Source organism: Ptiloglossa arizonensis, chromosome 2, assembly GCF_051014685.1.
Source record: "Ptiloglossa arizonensis isolate GNS036 chromosome 2, iyPtiAriz1_principal, whole genome shotgun sequence".
Classification (NCBI taxonomy): Eukaryota; Metazoa; Arthropoda; class Insecta; order Hymenoptera; family Colletidae; genus Ptiloglossa; species Ptiloglossa arizonensis.
In genome coordinates, this window is record NC_135049.1 from 23,262,608 (window position 1) to 23,270,615 (window position 8,008).

Below are 8,008 nucleotides of genomic sequence, written 5' to 3' on the forward strand. Positions count from 1 at the left end.
GTCGTATATATTGCAATTGCGTTATGTGTGCCCTCTTGCGTGAAACAAAATAAATGTGAAGTAGAGGTTAATGAAAGCACAGCTAACGGTGGATAGATTTATTGGAACGATTGCCAAAACACATGAAAATAAAAAATTAATACGAATTAATTGATCCCTATCTTTTTTAATCATAAAGACGACTAATAATAAATTTAGATAAAGGTATCTCTTGAAATTGTATCAATAACATTGATTAATATTGCATAATCAGATGTAACGGTTTCCTTAAAAAATAAATTTCGCAAAATCGGTGTTTCTGCGATCTAATATTTTTGTCGATATATAATTTTTTCTAGTTGTATTCCTTTGATTTAAAAGTGTACATGTATGTATAATAACATATTGAATTTACAGACTGTTTCATGAAAGCACAAAGGAAGGAGAGTTGCAACGTATAATGTTATGTATGTATATGTACACATTCAATAACAATATTGATCTTTGATACCGATGATTACAATCAAATCTTTTCTTGTTACTTTCTCGATTAGTTGGTTCCTGTTTATGATACTAAACGTTATTATCTGAAAGAGTTTAATAATAGACGAGCTGGTAGGTGGTGTAAAAAGTATATTTTTTTTATGAAAACAACAAATACTGAGATTAGTGTCACTCGATACTTGAAATTTCTGATAAAACATAAATTCACAGGAAATGCACAACAGTTACAATAGTCACGAGGTTATCTTTATAATTTTAATAACGGATGATCCGAGAGAAATCAATGTGATATTTTTAATATTTTAAATAAGCGGCAATACCACCGACTGAGCGATTAATTCCTATTAATCTCCTGGAGATATTTATAATAAATAATTTCAAGAATAATCAACTCGCTCGGACAAAACACGTAGATAATCATTTTACTTTTAACAATACATTTCGATAAAATACAACGATATCTATAACTGTCTTATCGACGAATCTCGTGTTCTACCAATTTTTGATGAAATGATCGCAAATAAGAGTGGGAGCTCGTTTTCTTGTTCGTTTTCACACAGAGTTTCAGGTTATCTGGATAACGGTAAAACGACCAATAATATCAGGTTTTTACGCAATCTAAACGATAAATTTGGCGAATGTGAGAGCATATGTGTCATATTTTTGATGGATTGTAAGATTTATTTTAAGCAACTTGTTATTTTTAGGACATACATTTCTGCGTTATTATTAATCCGATAAAGTACGTGGAATATATGCGCATTCGGGTCACTCGTAACAGATAATAAATAATCGATCCTAAGTATCACGTAGTGAACCAAATGAGTCTGCCCTCTGCACTTTATGTGTTGCATAGAAGAATTGGCAGCTTCTTAAATTAAATAGATATATCGACGATAGAAGCAATGTAAATATTCAAAACGAGTAAGTTAGCATTTACGATTAATCATACTCTGGGCATAAATGATTTACAATAATTGATAAATATGGATAAATGGTAATCGTAATTCTCTGTATTCCAGAATAAAGGAAATGGTCACAATTCAATGACCAAGTACATATCGAGTGTTCTGTGTGTATATTTTTACACGAAGGGGCTAAATAACGAGAATTATGCGCGCGAGATTGTTATGTTAGAAAAAATGTCCACGACCATATAATGTCTTCATCGCGCGTCTCATACACCGTTTCAAAATTCTTGTCTCCAATTGATCCGGATTTAATAAGATTTTCGTAACACGATCCGAAATAATTTCTTTTATCTCGTGGCACGATCCGTGGTGATTTTTCAGATAAAGACTCAAAAGCTACCACATTAGCTAATATTAACGATACGCGCGAAGAAAGCGAGGTACTTAATTTTTTTCGTATCGAATAAAAATAGCAAATTGCAACAGAACTTGCGACCGAAGACTTCGAACATCGCGAGTTGTTAGAAAGAAACAAAAAAAAAAAAAGATAAAATAACGACCGAGCGAAGGTACGAGTGTTATTGTATCAGCATCGAAAAGCGTTAATTACGCAATTTACTTATACGTTTCGCTATAGGAAGACGATCGTCAAGCGATCAGAATGTTCGAGCGCGCATCACCGTCGCATTAATTTGCAAACGGGTTCCCGGCGTTGCATTAAATTTCATATCGTCACTTGGCATTATCATCTCCTGTGCTTCTTTATATTTCTCAAAACATCGCCGTGGCTAAATATAACTTCTCTTGAAATGCAGACTTTTGTTGCGCCGTTTCGCTGCTTGGGTGCTGTTGCTTCATTAATTCGACGTGTACGTCTATCGGATATTCAATGCGGCCATTCTCGAGCATGTTTTACTAAACACGTTGAATCCTCTTTGTTCCCGTTCCGGAACGAAATCGCTAAATTTTCTGCAACGGTCCCCCTACGGGGGAAGTTTTTGTTCGCTACCTCGGACAGGTTCTCGCGCGTCTTTGAACGAGGCCATTGAGATTCGCACGACTCGAGTCGAGTTCATTGGTGGTTCTAGAGGTCTATCGAATCGACGTACCGCACAAGTACGCACACTAGAAATGTTATTTTCGAAAAATGAATCGGGACCCCGATCATTTCGCGCGTGGTACACGAGATACGCAATCGGCTCGCGGATGGACTACTGAATGTTTACAGTGCTTTCAAGACGCACCTTGTAAGCAAATATGCACCGAAGGCCGTGGTTAACAGAGGCGCAATGAGTCTATTTTCATTTCGCATGTGCGTTGCATTTGCGCGTGCTATGAAAGTCGATGATAAAGTTAAAGAAACGCGACGGGTAACGTGGAATGGTTCGTTGAAAAGGAAAGAAAGGTTCCATCGATCAACATCGATACCTACCGCTCAGAAATTTCTCAACCGTTACAAATACCATTTGCAAAACACGATTCGTCAATTTATATTCTCCTGTCCGCCGTTGTAAATATTCGGCGTCTGTGTTTCGGGAGACGGTGATCTATGTTTGCACAATGTTTTTCGATCGGTAGAATACGCTGGTAAAGTTTGACCAAAACGATCGTGAACCACTCTGTATTTCAAGGAGAACGAAAGATCGTCTCTGAAGAGAACCGCGGAATCGTATTGGGTCAGACGTTATAGTCGGTTCTTGTAAGGCCTACGACCGAGTGAAAGTGACTCGACACTGTCCATATTCTACTTATTAATGCCAACTTCCTCTTAACTCAAGACTTAAAAAAATCACGATCGTTGTACATTATCATTTTATGAAACTACCGATAGGAAATGCGTTTACATGGATTCGAGATACTACGATCAAGATTATTTTCAGGCGGTGTACACGTGAAACAAAGTCTCGACAAATCGATTATCCTTTACACGAATCCCCGAAAGCTATTTTTATTGTTAGATCGAGTAGAACACTCCATATGTGAGTGCATGTACACGTTATATCTACAGCCATATGTAGATATAAGTATAAAGTAAATGTTCAATTTCCGATTGGATGCAATTTTGATACACTTTCTTTCGAAGGACTAAAATATTACCAACTTCCGAACGAAGTAATTATTTTGAACGAATGTTGTAGAATTCGGAAGATGTAACCATTCGAGTACCGTTCTCCTCTCGGTGACCGAAAACATCTGTAGTCTGAGTTTAAAAAGTCTCGTCTTCGATACGTGAAATTCAACTATTCTCGCGAATTAATGTTACGATCTTCTCATTAAACTCGAGAAGTTCTATCGCGGGTTCTATAGCCGACACCTTAAATTATTATAAAATCAATACGGAGCGGACAAATGCGACCGTGACACAAGAAGAGAGAAATAAATAAGAAAGAAGTAACCACCTGCAGCGTTTCCGGTAAAAGTACACCATTAACGTGCCCTCACTCGTTCGAGGGTTGCATAAGTCATTGTTAATGATCGAACGTATACGGTGTAGGGCGTAGATGTTTCGCGCTGCAAACAACTGATTTAGCCGGTGTACGTGAGCATTGTACTGGATGAAAACGCTGTCTCGTTGAAATTAGCATGATAAAACGTTGCAAAGCGGAATTGAAATGCACGGTCCAATGAGCAAGTCAACGTGACAAGGAAGACCGTTGCCGAGGAGCCGACGGGACAAGAAGCGTCTTCGTGCATCGTCGATGCTCGATGGAAGTCCATGTTGACATAACGAACTATAACGGTGTGAAAAAATTGTAATACAACTTCTGTGGTATATATAATGACGTCAGAAACAAGATTGCAAACAACCGATGGGTCTGTTGTTCGGTAAAATCTAAATACGAGTTATAGCGACTGATAGTTATCTTATTTAAATTAATGCATACTATTTACATTTTCAGAGAACCTTGGCACCAAACTTTGAAGATCGAACTTTCGATGGACAAGATTTTATTGTTTCACATCGTTTCACACTTATACTGAAGATGTTCCTTAATCCTTGAGTAGACCGGGAGACCTGTTGGATATCTAAAAGCAAAATAATCGTTTCCGTATCTTTGTCAAGTAGCGAAAACAATCTTTTTGAATAAATAAGTTTGCGAAAATAAGTCTGCTAGAAAAAAATAATATTTTTTTCAGAAATTGTTTCCTGTCATCTAGCATTCTCGAAGGATCTAAGAGTCGATTTCTCCCTCAAAAGTGTTGATCTTGACGAAGAAATCAACATAACTGTGAAATTTACCTGTAAAAATGAGTGCGAGGGAGTAGACGATCCCGTAATCATTTTTAACAGCGCATCAATCTTGACACTTTAATCGTTATTGACAACTCGTGGTAAATTTATTTTAGATATCTGATGCAATTTTTCGCACCTATTAAACACGATTCCATCGTCGATTCCACATCAAACGAATGATCAAGATCTAATCGCGCCAACGATGAGTCCTTCTTCGCGGAAAGAACTCCCTAGTAGCGGGAGCAGGCAACACCGAAGCGAAGGTGTACTGACTCATCTAGCATGGATGTATCGTGTACAGTGTAAGCAACGACAGAATACATCATACGAAATGTGAGATGCTCGTTAGTCTCGTTCCAGGTGGCTCGTTATCGCCGGTTGCAGTGTGTCAAGTATCGCATAAGTTAGCCTCAATGCGTGACACTTGTGTAACGCCTAGTAAGGGAAGAATTATGAAAGAAGCTCGTCATTCAGAAAAAAAAGGAGTCGCCCGGATCACTGAGGTAGATGAATGTCGGTGGTTGATTAGTGGCGGCCGATCGACACGATCTTCACTTCGCAATAGGAGATCCCAGGGTGCATCCGCGGTGGCGATAAACGCGTTATTTGCAACTGATATTTTGCAAACGAAGGTTCTAAATAAATATTATCATCCAGCGAGCAGATAATGGATTAATATAAATAATTCTGTCGATGGTGTAACGCGATAAGCGATGTCCAATGTTTCACACGGTTCTGAACACTTTTGTACTATTTCAAATAACGCCGTTATCTTATTCCGCGGTTATTTCGCGTACAGTTACGTTATCTCGTTTCACGTATCAATTTTTCAAATAATAATTTCACTCTCAAAAATAATGAAATACTTTTGAAAATAACCAATCTGCATCGACATCTTTGCAAAATCCTTAGAAATCTGTTCGCGTCATTGAATTAATATAATAAATACAACACGTCGATGTTTTGCATATTCATCGATCCATCATACGTATTTACGATTCTAAATACATAATACGGTAACGAATTATATAAATCACAGGTATGTATACCGGGTGTCCAAAGTGTGCCCGTATCATCGAGTTTGGTGTTCCATGATCGAAAGTGAATTTCTTATTTCTTATTTTCATTTTAACTAACATTTTTCCAGGTTTTGATCAAACGAACGTTTCAGTTGGACAAATAGTGACAATGTCGTAACTTCGGACAACACGGTAATGCGGGACGGATTAAATCCCGGAAGGCTACGTTTCCAGCGAAAATATTTAAAGTGGAATTAACGAGACACAAACGTGACTATAATCTACGTTGGTGACGAGATTATGGTAATACGACTCGTTTGTTCGCCGACGCGCGGCGACATTTAGATTTGCCTAGTTGCCGTGGAAGTGAAAGAGGCGGGAAAAAGGGAACGAGATGTTTCAAGGAACGAAAGTTGTCATATTATCGGGTACTGTTGGCACGACATAAATTTGATGATAATCTCTGGCAGTGAACTTGTACGTCGATGTATCGCGGAGTCGTCCACGACGACCAAAACTCGATACTTCGTTCGTTTCTCGGTCTTGCAATAAATAGCACGTTGATACAACTCGATAGTAAAAATAACAATCGAATAAGAATGGTTGCACATGTTCCTCGAATATTTAGTTCTATTGAGTCACTCGATTGTGTAAATCTTGGCACATTGCGCGGTGTAATTCGTGTACGTGTTTTAAGATGTTGGGATATTGTCCGTAATATATATATACTGGAAACACTACTCTCTTCTTTGCTCTACTCTTATCTGAGGAACATTGAACGTTCAGTCGACGGACTTTTTGCGCCCATGGGCTCATGGGTTCGTAACCGTTCAACGCAACTCGCGTCGAGGGTGGTTAAAAATTTTTGAATGTCAAGGATGCACCTTTTTACGTAATACCGAATTATGAAAGCCCAGATGCGAACGTTCGCGATATCGCGTTCAATCGGCACCGATTAACTCGACCGATCTCTTTCCAAATTTTTTTGTCGTTCCAAAAAAGTAAGAGAAGAAAAAGAAGAAAAACGCAACGTTTTCTTATTTTACTTTTTATATATCTAAACGTGAAAGTATATTAAAAAATTTCTGCTTCAAATTTCACATCACCCTCTGTATTTTACTCTTTTCTTATTTCGATCGCTAAGCGTGTTTTCACCCGTTTATCCGACATCTAGATTGCCCGAGATAACTCGGGCGCGGCTAAATAAGCGATGAACACATAGACCGTCGAACGGATTTTTTAAAAGAAGCCCTCTGGCGCCACGCTTACACCGTATCTAGCTTTCGTAAAATAAATATTTGAAACGTCAAATATATTTTTCGATTAATAATCTTCGACCAAATTGACAGACCTCTTCGGTGTTTACAGTGTGGTGGGAAAAAAATGATCAATGTTCCCGTTTCGTCTATAAATAGCGGTAAAATTGTGAAATATGTGTGCATTCAAATTGATACACGTGGCGTTCTGAATCCACACTCGCATCAAATTGGATACGTACGGCGCGGAACGTGTTAAAAATTACCTTGACACCGAAAACATCGTGCGAGGAGGAACAAAAAAATTATTTTGCGCTCGCGGGATCGTCGCTCGAGTCGTGCATTCTAGAACTCTTCGGAATTAGATTTATTATCCCGTGGTTGCCGGCTCGTAAGTGGCAGATAATGGGTCTGTTTGCGATAGAAGCTTAACGTGCTGCTCGTGCTACGCGCACTTTTCTTTACGTTGAACGAAATTTTATTTCATCATTGAACGAACGACTCGCTCGTGCCACGTACTCGAACCGAAACGTGTTTTTTTTTCTTTTTCTTAATTATTTTTCTACCACGACTTATCGATTCTCGTCGCATTAGTTACAGAAATAATTTAACGTTTCCCGGAAAGGTGCACCGTCGATGACGTTCGTTGTCGCAACGACAAGACCTGTAATCAGTGTTTCATAGTCTTCGAATATTTCGCGTCCGACGACCATTCTGTAAAGGATTCCCGCAGTACCACCGTGCGTGAAACGCCTTCACGAGCATCGTACAATACGAAACATCGCGATAGCGATATCTGTTTGCCCCGGGAACTTCGACGTTAATGTTCGTTCGGAAGGTCGGTCCATAAGTCCCGTGCCCATTTCCAATGAAGTTTTTAGTCGTCGTGAAACGATTTTACACGCTCCCGAACAGCTCGAAAACATTCACGAAATTGTCATCGATCGAAAGTAGAAAGTACCAAGCACGATTCTCGTACTCGTCGTTGTATTTCGTCTCGTTTAGTATCATCGGAAGATAATTGACGTTGGAACATACTGTTTAAAATAATCGTATAAATTTCTTACTCTATAAGATATTCAACGCTTCGAGAGTTTCGATATT

General features: G+C 38.6%; 1 long non-coding RNA gene across 3 annotated transcripts; it reads left to right on the forward strand.

The window, feature by feature from the left end:
* The first annotated feature begins 400 nt into the window (after window positions 1–400).
* Window positions 401–6,712, forward strand: LOC143155239 (uncharacterized). Of its 3 annotated transcripts, none has more exons than XR_012994359.1 (6): window positions 401–446; window positions 534–594; window positions 694–1,407; window positions 1,506–4,220; window positions 4,295–4,669; window positions 4,743–6,712. It is a non-coding gene; the product is annotated as an uncharacterized LOC143155239 (long non-coding RNA). The 3 variants fall into 3 exon arrangements; XR_012994358.1 differs by having other exon boundaries at window positions 4,295–4,457; window positions 4,533–6,712; XR_012994357.1 differs by having other exon boundaries at window positions 4,295–6,712.
* Window positions 6,713–8,008: the final 1,296 nt, after the last annotated feature.